Consider the following 13,417-nt stretch of genomic DNA (forward strand, 5'->3'; position numbering starts at 1 on the left):
AAAGTTTATTTAAATACAAATTTGAGATGTGATGGCCTGAGTCTCAAGTATTAAATAAAATGTCTCCTGTCATCTTACTGTAAGGAGAAGACACCGCAAGTCTCGAAGGACAAAAAGAGAGGATAACAAGATAGAAATTTATGAAAAGTGTATGTGAAAACCAGACGAATATTCATGCTATGGCGACTTACAGTATAACAACTGAGGAGCCCAACATCTGAACAGAAGAAATTATGGGGTATGTGTAGCTCCTCAGCTAACTAATAGAAACTGAAATGAAGACATCGACGATTTGACAAATACAAAATTGGAAAACACAATTTTCATTATAGTGGATTCTGGCCTCTACGAAATTCTCAGGTTTGTAGAGTACAATGACTTTAATCTTCATACAATCTTTCATGGTTAATTTGTGTAAACACTTTTTTATAAAAATAAAACACATTGAAAGTTAAATTACCTTCATATAACGAACAAAAACCTTCCATTTACATGTATAATCACTGAAATGCGAAATAAATAGTTTAAACTGGCTGACAGTGAGGCAGCAGTAGCCGACCGAGACAGACACAGCAACAGGGAAGTCTACATCTACATCTACATCTACATGACTACTCTGCAATTCACATTTAAGTGCTTGGCAGAGGGTTCATCGAACCACAATCATACTATCTCTATACTATTCCACTCCCGAACAGCGAGTGGGAAAAACGAACACCTAAACCTTTCTGTTCGAGCTCTCATTTCTCTTATTTTATTTTGATGATCATTCCTACCTATGTAGGTTGGGCTCAACAAAATATTTTCGCATTCGGAAGAGAAAGTTGGTGACTGAAATTTCGTAAAAAGGTCTCGCCGCGACGAAAAACGTCTATGCTGTAATGACTTCCATCCCAACTCGTGTATCATATCTGCCACACTCTCTCCCCTATAACGCGATAATACAAAACGAGCTCCCCTTCTTTGCACCCTCTCGATGTCCTCCGTCAATCCCACCTGGTAAGGATCCCACACTGTGCAGCAATATTCTAACAGAGGACGAACGAGTGTAGTGTAAGCTGTCTCTTTAGTGGACTTGTTCCGTCTTCTAAGTGTCCTGCCAATGAAACGCAACCTTTGGCTCGCCTTCCCGACAATATTATCTATGTGGTCCTTCCAACTGAAGTTGTTCGTAATGTTAACACCCAGGTACTTAGTTGAATTGACAGCCTTGAGAATTTTACTATTTATCGAGTAATCGAATTCCAACGGATTTCTTTTGGAACTCATGTGGATCATCTCACACTTTTCGTTATTTAGCGTCAACTGCCACCTGACACACCATACAGCAATCTTTTCTAAATCGCTTTGCAGCTGATACTGGTCTTCGGATGACCTTACTAGACGGTAAATTACAGCATCATCTGCGAACAGTCTAAGAGAACTGCTCAGATTGTCACCCAGGTCATTTATATAGATCAGGAACAGTAGAGGTCCCAGGACGCTTCCCTGGGGAACACCTGATATCACTTCAGTTTTACTCGATGATTTGCCGTCTATTACTACGAACTGCGACCTTCCTGACAGGAAATCACGAATCCAGTCGCACAACTGAGACGATACCCCATAGCTCCGCAGCTTGATTAGAAGTCGCTTGTGAGGAACGGTGTCAAAAGCTTTCCGGAAATCTAGAAATACGGAATCAACTTGAGATCCCCTGTCGATAGCGGCCATTACTTCGTGCGAATAAAGAGCTAGCTGCGTTGCACAAGAGCGATGTTTTCTGAAGCCATGCTGATTACGTGTCAATAGATCGTTCCCTTCGAGGTGATTCATAATGTTTGAATACAGTATATGCTCCAAAACCCTACTGCAAACCGACGTCAATGATATAGGTCTGTAGTTAAATGGATTACTCCTACTACCCTTCTTGAACACTGGTGCGACCTGCGCAATTTTCCAATCTGTAGGTACAGATCTATCGGTGAGCGAGCGGTTGTATATGAGTGCTAAGTAGGGAGCTATAGTATCAGCGTAATCTGAAAGGAACCTAATCGGTATACAATCTGGACATGAAGACTTGCCCATATCAAGCGATTTGAGTTGCTTCGCAACCCCTAAGGTATCTACTTCTAAGAAACTCATGCTAGCAGATGTTCGTGTTTCAAATTCTGGAATATTCCATTCGTCTTCCCTGGTGAAGGAATTTCGGAAAACTGCGTTCAATAACTCCGCTTTAGCGGCACAGTCGTCGATAACAGTGCCATCGGCACTGCGCAGCGAAGGTATTGACTGCGTCTTGCCGCTTGTGTACTTTACATACGACCAGAATTTCTTCGGATTTTCTACCAAATTTCGAGACAATGTTTCGTTGTGGAACCTATTAAAGGCATCTCGCATCGAAGTACGTGCCAAATTTCGCGCGTCTGTAAATTTTAGCCCAACTTCAGGATTTCGCGTTTTTTTGAACTTCGCATGCTTTTTCCGTTGCCTCTGCAACAGCGTTCGGACCTTTTTTGTGTACCACGGGGGATCCGTTCCATCTCTTACCAATTTATGTGGTATGAATATCTCAATTGCTGTTGCTACTATATCTTTGAATTTGAGCCACATCTCGTCTACATTCGCATAGTCAGTTCGGAAGGAATTGAAATTGTCTTTTAGGAAGGCTTCTAGTGGCACTTTATCCGCTTTTTTAAATAAAATTATTTTGCGTTTGTTTCTGATGGATTTGGAAGAAATGGTATTGAGCCTAGCTACAATGACCTTGTGATCACTAATCCCTGTATCAGTCATGATGCTCTCTATCAGCTCTGGATTGTTTGTGGCCAAGAGGTCAAGTGTGTTTTCGCAACCATTTACAATTCGTGTGGGTTCGTGGACTAACTGCTCGAAATAATTTTCGGAAAATGCATTTAGGACAATCTCGGAAGACGTTTTCTGCCTACCCCCGGTTTTGAACAAGTATCTTTGCCAACATACCGAGGGTAGGTTGAAGTCCCCACCAACTATAACCGTATGAGTGGGGTATTTATTTGTTACGAGACTCAAACTTTCTCTGAACTGTTCCGCAACTGTATCATCGGAGTCTGGGGGTCGGTAGAAGGAGCCAATTATTAACTTAATTCGGCTGTTAAGTATAACCTCCACCCACACCAATTCGCACAGAGTATCTACTTCGACTTCACTACAAGATAAACCACTACTGACAGACACAAACACTCCACCACCAATTCTGCCTAATCTATCTTTCCTGAACACCGTCTGAGACTTAGTAAAAATTTCTGCAGAACTTATTTCAGGCTTTAGCCAGCTTTCTGTACCTATATCGATATCAGCTTCTGTGCTTTCTATTAGCGCTTGAAGTAAATGGATTTTGTCATTTACGAGTTCCCAAACAGGAGCGAATTTTATTATATCATATGTGTGCTTTAATAGTTCAGTTTCTTGTATTTCTCCATGCAAATTTAATATCTAATAGCCACAGCTAACTCGTTTTTGTAGCATCTGAAAATAAACGAATTTTGTGACACAATAAAAGTTCCTAATTAGGGACAAATTATATAGTTTCTCCTGAGTGCTTCGGTAGATAGGTTTTTGAATATCTGCGTATTACTACACACAGTTCGTACGTTTTCGTCAGGGTCTACAATAGAGTTGCGCAGCACGTGATGATAGTCCGTTTATCTGCATAGTTTAGTTTTCCATGTCATTTAGTGTGGACAGGGACTGCGATTGTTGTGTGCGGATGCGAGCCGAGTTGGTGACTCTTTGCTCTCAGCTTCAGGCTGTGATGGCTTCGGTTAGACAGCTTGAGGTTGCAGTGGATGGCAACCACTATCGTGGGCCGGCCGTGGGGATCCAACGGATGTCCATCACATCAGAGTCCTCCGATCGGTCCTCACCGGTGACCAACGCAGTTTCTGCTGCCACTGAAGCTGACCCCTCACCTGTGGTCGAGTGAAAGGTTGCCCCAGGATGAAGCAGGCGGCGAAAGACTTCCCAGGCGGCAGCATGTGAGTCCTTCCTGGCTTGTCTGACAAACAGGTTCCAGGTGCTGTCTGTGGCTGACACTGTCGCTGAGCCACATACTGTCGCCTGTCCTGTTTTAGAGGAAACCACTCAGCCTGCAAGATCCAGGCAATCGCAGAGGGTGGGAGCTCCAACGTTAGGCGCGTTATGGGCCCCCTTAGGGACTTGGCCGACAAGAAGGGTAAGAAATCCAATATACACTCTGTGTGCATACCAGGTGGAGTGATTCCCGGTGTGGTAAGGGTCCTCCCAGATGCCATGAAGAGCACAGGGTGCAGCCAACTGCAGGTGGTGGCTCACGTCAGTACCAATGATGTGTGTCACTTTGCACCAGAAGAGATTCTCTCTGGTTTCGAGCGGCTAACAAAAGTGGTAAAGGCAGCCAGTCTTGCTTACACGATGAAAGCAGAGCTGACCATTTGTAGCATAGTCTACAGGACCGATTGCTGAGCCGAGTGGAGGGTCTGAATCAGAGGCTCAGATGGTTCTGCGACAGTGTAGGCTGCAGATTCCTTGACTTGCGCCATAGGGTGGTTGGGTTTTGGGTTCTGCTGAATAGGTCAGGTGTCCACTATATTCAGGAGGCGGCTACATGGGCAGCAGTGGCTGTGTGGCTTGGACTGGACGTTTTTTAGGTTAGAGGGTCTCAGGAAAACACAAGATGTGGGCTTCGGTGACAAAGGGTGCAAGATAAACACAGGAAGAACATAGAAACAGGAACCATTGGTATAACAGTTGTAAATTGTAGTAGCTGTGTTGGGAAAGTACCGGAGCTCCAAGCGCTAATAGAAAGCATTGATTCTCAAATCGTTACAGGCACTGAAAGCTGGCTAAACCCGAATATAAGCTCAGCCGAAATTTTTGCGAAGAACCTAACAGTGTTCCGAAAAGATAGGCTAAACATGATTGGCGGTGGCGTGTTTGTTGCTGTTGGAAGAGGTTTAACTTGTCGCGAAATTGAAGTAGACGGTTCGTGTGAGTTAGTACAAACAGAGGTCATTGTTGGCAACTGGAATAAAATAATAATTGGATCCCTTTACCGACCTCCCAGTTCAGATGAAACAATTGCTGAAAGGTTCAAAGAAAACTTGACTTTGATTTCAAACATATACCAGACTCATACGATAATAGTTGGTGGTGACTTCAATTTACCCTGGATATGTTGGCGAAAATACGTGTTTAATTCTGGAGGTATGCATAAAATATCATCTGAAAGTGTGCTAAATGCACACTCTGAAAATTATTTCGAGCAGTTAGTTCATGAGCCCACGCGAATAGTAAACGGTTGTGAAAACACACTTGACCTCTTACCAACAAATAATCCTAAGTTAACAACCAGCATCAAAACTGATATAGGGATTAGTGAACACAGGGTTGTCCTAGCGAAATTGAATATTGTAATCCTCAAATCCTCGAAAAATATGCGAAAAATATACCTATTCAAAAAAGCAGATAAAAATTCACTTGATGCCTTCCTGAGAGACAATCTCTACTCATTCCAAGTGTAGACCAGATGTGGCTTAAATTCAAATAAATAGTATCGGTAGTAATTGAAAGGTTTATACCAAACAAACTAACACACGATGGAGCTGATCCTCCTTGGTACACAAAACAGGTTAGAACACTGTTGCAGAAACAATGAAACAAACATGCTAAATTTAAACAGACGCAAAATCCCCAAGATTGGCGATCCTTTACAGAAGCTTGAAACTTAGTGCCGAGTTCAATGTGAGACGCCTATAACAGTTTCCACAACGAAACTTTGTCTCGAAACCTGGCAGAAAATCCAAAGACATTCTAGAAGTATGTGAAGTATGTTAGCAGCAAGAAACAATCAATGCCTTCCCTGCGCGATAACAATGGAGATACTATCGAGACAGTGCTGCCAAAGCAGATTTACTAAACAGAGCCTTCCGAAATGCCTTCACAAAAGAAGATAAAGTAAATATTCCAGAATTCAAATATAGAACAGTTGCCAACATGAGGACCGTAGACGTAAATATACTCGGAATAGTGAAGCAACTTAATCACTTAATAAAAGCAAGTCTTCTGGTCCAGACCATATACCTATTAGGTTCCTTTCAGAGTATGCTGATGCATTAGCTCCATATTTTACAATCATATACCACCGTTCGCTCGACGAAAGATCCGTACCCAAACAGTTGGAAGTTCCACAGGTCACACCAATATTCAAAAAAGGTAGTGGGAGTAATCCACTAACTTACATGCCCATATAGTTAACGTCGATATGCAGCAGGATTTTAGAACATATATTGGTTCGAACATTATGAATTACCTCGAAGAAAACGGTCTATTGACACACAGTCAACATGGGTTCAGAAAACATCGTTCCTGTGAAACACAACCAACTCTTTATTCACATTAAGTGTTGAGAGCTATTGACAAAGGATTTCAGATTGATTCCGTATTTCTGGAAGGCTTTTGACACTGTATCACACAAGCGGCTTGTAGTGAAATTGCGTGCTTATGGAATATCGTCTCAGTTATGTGACTGGATTTGTGATTTCCTGTCACAGAGGTCACAGTTCGTAGTAATTGATGGAAAGTAATCGAGTAAAACAGAAGTGATTTCTGGCGTTTCCCAAGGTAGTTATCAGCCCTTTGCTGTTCCTGATCTATATAAACGATTTGGGAGACAATCTGAGCAGCCGTCTCCGGTTGTTTGCAGATGACGCTGTCGCTCATCGAGTAATAAAGTCATCAGAACACCAAAACAAACTGCAAAACGATTTAGAAAAGATATCTGAATGGTGCAAAAAGTGGCAGTTGACCCTAAATAACTAAAAGTATTAGGTCATCCACATGAGTGTTACAAGGATCTCGTTAAATTTCGGTTACACGATAAATCTGTCTAATCTAAAAGCTGTATATTCAACTAAATACCTAGGTATTACAATTACGAACAACTTAAATTGGAAAGATCACATAGAAAATGTTGTGGAGAAGGCTAACCAAAGGCTGCATTTTATTGGCAGGACACTTAGACGATGTAACAGATCTACTAAGGAGACTGTCTACACTATGCTTGTCTGTCCTCTTTTAGAATACTGCTGTCCAGTGTGGGATTCTTACCAGGTAGGACTGATGGAGTACAGTCTTAGACAATAAAACTGACCGCCGGCCGGCCGCCACAGAGACTAAGTCCGAGTCGTTCACTTAAGGTGGCCAATAAAACTGACTGCCCCTGACAACTCAAGTCCGGCCATATGCACAATCTGGCAACACTGTAAGATGCGGAAGTGTTAGGAAGAAGTGTTGTCTACTTCCGAGACGTTGTCGGACTATGTGAGCCCGTGGTCTAGTACAGCGTTGGGGCAAGGCCGTCGTGCCTGTGTCCCTCTGTTAGCGCACCGGGCACGCGAGTGTTTACTGTTTACCTTCCGCTGCGGCGAGTGTCACGCGTCCGTCTCTCGGTAGTGCCATGGCGCACTCGTATCGCAAGTCCACAATTAAGATCACATTTCAAGCGGACTACGCAAGACCTCGAGCACTTGACATTGAACGTTTCATCCGGGAAGAACTTCATATTGCACCTCAAGACATCATTGGGATCCACTTTTCTATAACACAAAGTGTCGTCTACATAAAACTGATCAATGAAAAGGCGTGCGCTGATGTTGTGTGCCGACACGCTCATGGACTTAAATTTAAGCATTCTGATGGTCACATAGGAACTGTCATGATCGACCACGCTGGATTAGGCCTTCGCACTCTGAGGGTCTTCAAGCTGCCATTCGAAGTCCCGCCAGATGCTGTGATGACAGCTTTCAAACCGTACGGCAACGTGCTAAGCCACTTGACTGAAAAATGGCAAACATTTGAGACGTACCCCGTCTTAAATGGAGTGTGGCAAATTAAGATTGAATTGGCAAAGCATGTGCCATCCTATTTAGTAATTGTCGGCTGCAGAGCCATTGTCATGTACGACGGACAACCGCGTACTTGCGCCGGCTGTGGCCGGGAAGGACATGTCCGATCGGCCTGCATTCAACGCCGACTGACTCCGACACCAGTTGGTGAAGTTCCATCCCTGGCGATGCCTACTTCACTCCCCATCACATATGCAGTGGCTGCAACCGCAACAGCTGTTCCTGCCCAGGATCGTAAGACCATATTGCAGTCAGTGGCAGATGACAGTGTGTCGGACAGCATATCCCCCTCAACGACGTCATCGGCAGACTTGCCTCAAGACAGTGATCAGTTGTGCCACCGAGATGAGGCTAAAGAGAAGATGGCAGTAGAAACGGAAATTGTCCCGACCTCTGCCTTCCTATCAATGGAGACCGCATCAGATGATTGTCACCTGCACTCTGACACAGAACAAAATGTCCGGAAACAACGGTCCCCTCGAAAACGCAAGAAAAGGCGCCATACGCCATCCGATGATTGCCTGCTTCGGATGTGTGACCCGGACGAACATCCGGCATCGGACGACACTCAGGACTCTACCACCACAACTCACCCTTCCCATCACGATGCTACAGCGGATACAGTTTCTGAGCCTCGGTCTGACAACATCACTTCTGCTACTGAACATGTGCGCAAGCGCCCTACTGACAGCACTAATCAACAGTTACCAATTGCTGCATCTGATTCTTGGGTGGATGATGTCGAGGATGAGCCACAGCACCAGGAGGATGCCGAAGGCAGAGATGCTCCCTCGGCTGTACCCAGCACCAACCAACCACAGTGACTACGGCTGTATCGTCAGCCTCTGTGGGGCGGCCCTTGCCGCCCACACCTTGCCTCCTACACAACCCAGTTGCCGACCTGGCTGACCAAACATACCGTCAAGCGACTATTAACATCAACAAAATACGTGCCCGACATAAACAGCGATGCTACAGGATCTATTCAACGCAGCAGACATAGACATTGCGCTCCTTCAAGAGGTGTATGTCGCAGACTTCAAGGAACCCTATGGCTACAAGACTTGGGTCTCACATGCGTCTGCCAATGGCAGTGGTGTGGCGATCCTCCTCCGCGAAGGTATATCCGCGAGTATATCGAGTATCTCCCTGACGCCAGAGGCATTGCTCTTACTATCCAAGGAGTAAAACTTATTAACATCTATGCACCGTCAGGATCTGGTCGGCGTCGCGAACGATCCACCTTTTTCGCTCATACAATCACGCCCCTCTTTATGGGCCGTCAGGACGCCTTGATAATCGGAGGGGACTTCAACTGTAGCCAAGCACCTAAGGATCAGTTACCACATCATTCTCCCTGCGCAGAACTTACGACAATTATAAATAATTTTCAGTTGGTGGACTCGTGGGAACATGTTTGTGGCGATCGGCCCGGATTTACTCAGTACACCAGCCATTCCTCCAGCCGCATCGACCGGATTTACATATCGCGCTCCATAGCTGTGGGGACAAGAGCTGCCGAAGTTTGGCCCACAGCTTTTTCTGTCCACGAGGCCTACATCTGCGCTATTACCCTCGGCCGCCAGAAGGTATGGCACAGCCGTAGTCCTTGGAAGTTGAACGTCGCCCACCTAGCTTCTCAGGAATGCCGCCGCCTTATAGAGGACACGTGGGACTGTAGCCGCCGGCGTGGCACCTACCGGTCTACACTGTCGTGGTGGTTACTCTGCGCCAAACCAGCCCTCCGGAAGACCTTGATAGGCTACGGCCGAGATGTTGCAGCATGGAAGAGACATACCATGGACTTTTACTACAGCATCTTAAGGGAATGTACAACACTGCCGTACTCACCTGCACGGCAGGTGATGGTGAACCGTGCCAAGGCACAGATCATCAGATTAACACGTTGCCACCTTGAGGGTGCGATCGTCAGAGCGCGCACTCAAGACAGAGTGGCACGGGAGGAACTGTCCATGTACCACGTCATTGGAGAACGACGGCGCCGACGCAAGACACTGATCCAAGCTATCACGACGGAAGACGGACGACGCCTTGATACCCAGCGCGACATAGGAAACGCCCTTCATGCTCACTACACTAGGCTGTACTCGGAACATCGACATCCCCAGAGGTGATCGCCGAAGTCTCTCAACTCACTTATGGCACGATCTCTCCGACAGCGGTGGCGGATTTGACTGCAGATGTAACGGAAGAGGAAATCATTGAAGCAATACAGGCTGGGGCTGCTCATAAGTCCCCGGGACCTGATGGCCTTCCTCTGGAATTTTACCCGACATATCAACAATTACTGGCACCAGCATGGACTGATATTTGCCGCGATCTTATGTCTCCCACGACGCAGATCCCTGGGGCTTTCCTAGGAGGACCGATTGTGCCCATACACAAACCACGAGGCGGATCCAAGATCAATGACTATCGGCCCTTGACCTTACTCAACAGTGACTTGAAGATTTTCACCCGGCTTCTGGCGGCACGCCTAAAGCGATCAGTACGATGTGTTGTGTCGCAGGACCAGGCATCGTTAGGTGGTGACCATAATATTCGCACTGCATTGTGCCGATATAGAGATATGATCGCGCTAGCCAAAGCTGGCCAACTGCCAGGGGTTTTGGCCTCACTCGACTTTAGCCAGGCCTTTGACAGAGTCGACCACACATTTTTGATGGAGGTACTGCGACACATGGGGTATGCGGGCGTCATAGTTAATGTACTGATGCGTCTCCTACGCGGCGAGACGACCAAGGTGTTATATAATGGCCGTCTCACGCCACCGATACAGATCCAGCGATCGGTGCGACAAGGCTGCCCTCTTTCGGCGATATTGTACGCCCTCGTCTTGGAACCACTCCTCTGCGGCCTCCGACAACGCCTGACTGTGATGTCCCTTGGTGGACACACTTTTTGCTGCACTGCCTATGCGGATGATGTGGTACTCCTTCTTCGCAATAATGACGATGTTCGTGCAGCACTGGTGTGGGTGGCGACCTACGGCGCGGCATCGGGGAGCCATCTCAATCTCCACAAATCACACGCACTGTCTGTAGGTAGAGGTCTACCCGACGAGAGCGTCGCACCGCTACGAATCAGTGGCACAATCCGTTGTCTTGGCATTGATTTCACATCTGACATGAAGCGTTCAACAGCCCTTAACTACAGGCGTTTATTGAATCAGATGAGAGCAGGAATAAGTGACCATCGTCTGAGACATCTAGACCTCCTGCAACGGACACGGTATGCTAACGTCTATTTGGCGTCACGTATCTCCCATTTTGCACAGATACTCCCGATACCACCTACCCTGGCTCACCGCATGTTGGCGGTTTTGGGATCCTTTGTTAATACGGGCATGTTATTTAAGCTTCGTTACGAGTCCCTAACCCTCCCGAGGAGCTGAGGAGGTTTAGGCCTTTGTCATCTTCAGGATACAGCGAAGGCCCTGTTCGTCAGCTGTCACCTGCAACTGTGGCGACGAAGTCCGACGTGCCTCACAAGTCTCTTACTGGAAGCCTCACTCGCAGCCCTTGTGATGATATCGGACATCCCAGCACCTTTCTTCTACATCAGCCAATTCTTCCTTGGCCGCTATCGACAGGGGATCTCAAGTTGATTCCGTATTTCTAGATTTCCGGAAAGCTTTTGACACCGTTCCTCACAAGCGACTTCTAATCAAGCTGCGGAGCTATGGGGTATCGTCTCAGTTGTGCGACTGGATTCGTGATTTCCTGTCAGGAAGGTCGCAGTTCGTAGTAATAGACGGCAAATCATCGAGTAAAACTGAAGTGATATCAGGTGTTCCCCAGGGAAGCGTCCTGGGACCTCTACTGTTCCTGATCTATATAAATGACCTGGGTGACAATCTGAGCAGTTCTCTTAGACTGTTCGCAGATGATGCTGTAATTTACCGTCTAGTAAGGTCATCCGAAGACCAGTATCAGCTGCAAAGCGATTTAGAAAAGATTGATGTATGGTGTGTCAGGTGGCAGTTGACGCTAAATAACGAAAAGTGTGAGATGATCCACATGAGTTCCAAAAGAAATCCGTTGGAATTCGATTACTCGATAAATAGTAAAATTCTCAAGGCTGTCAATTCAACTAAGTACCTGGGTGTTAAAATTACGAACAACTTCAGTTGGAAGGACCACATAGATAATATTGTCAGGAAGGCGAGCCAAAGGTTGCGTTTCATTGGCAGGACACTTAGCAGATGCAACAAGTCCACTAAAGAGACAGCTTACACTACACTCGTTCCTCCTCTGTTAGAATATTGCTGCACGGTGTGGGATCCTTACCAGGTGGGATTGACGGAGGACATCGAAAGGGTGCAAAAAAGGGCAGCTCGTTTTGTATTATCGCGTTATAGGGGAGAGAGTGTGGCAGATATGGTAAGCGAGTTGGGATGGAAGTCATTACAGCATAGACGTTTTTCGTCGCGGCGAGACCTTCTTACGAAATTTCAGTCACCAACTTTCTCTTCCGAATGCGAAAATATTTTGTTGAGCCCAACCTACATAGGTAGAAATGATCATCAAAATAAAATAAGAGAAATCAGAGCTCGAACAGAAAGGTTTAGGTGTTCGTTTTTCCCGCTCGCTGTTCGGGAGTGGAATAGTAGAGAGATAGTATGATTGTGGTTCGATGAACCCTCTGCCAAGCACTTAAATGTGAATTGCAGAGTAGTCATGTAGATGTAGATGTAGATGAATTAAGCTACATCCACACCGCACTACTACCCACACGCTTGATGATGACGAGGGCGATATATGCTGCCATGCAAATGAACAGGACGCCGAATGTGATTGAAAGCAAACACCCCAATACAAAGTGGCGCGCTGTTGGCAGGCAGTGAATGCCACCACCCTTGATACTGACGTTCAGTCTGCATGGTACGAAACTGTTGATGGGAAACAGTTGTGCCAGTCCCGCCTACATCACATCCACCTCGCTGATTCACCCTTGTGTGCCACATGCCAAGTGATCGACACGGATGAACATCGTTTCGAATGCGGGTCGGCAAAGGACGTTTGGTATTTGGTGCGTCAGATATTGGCTTTTCTCACACGCACGACTCCCGACAGGATAACTACCCGATCACTTCTTTTCCCCGATAAGATTTACTTCCCAAGAGCAAAAACGAACTCTGTGACTTGGATCAGCGGCCACTCTGTTCACTACCTATTCGGTAAGACAGTAACCGATTTTTGGTATTACCTCAACGAAAGACATTGTGCGATCGTCAAGAACCCTAAATATAGGCAATATTTTTCTAATTTTCTTTGGAGGTCATTCCATAATCCGCTTCGCAGCCGGATTATCGATGACATGAGAAGACAACCATAGCACCTCTTCCCAGTTCCTTTTTTTCTGTGATTGAACAAATAACGGAAACAACACAGCAACGAGAAGACAGTCATCGAAAAATTCGCAGCGGGCTATAGTATGGAGCATCCTTTGTCGTAACGGGACGACTTTCTATTATTCTGTTTATGTAGCCGAAG

Source organism: Schistocerca gregaria, chromosome 2, assembly GCF_023897955.1.
Source record: "Schistocerca gregaria isolate iqSchGreg1 chromosome 2, iqSchGreg1.2, whole genome shotgun sequence".
NCBI classification, from domain to species: Eukaryota; Metazoa; Arthropoda; class Insecta; order Orthoptera; family Acrididae; genus Schistocerca; species Schistocerca gregaria.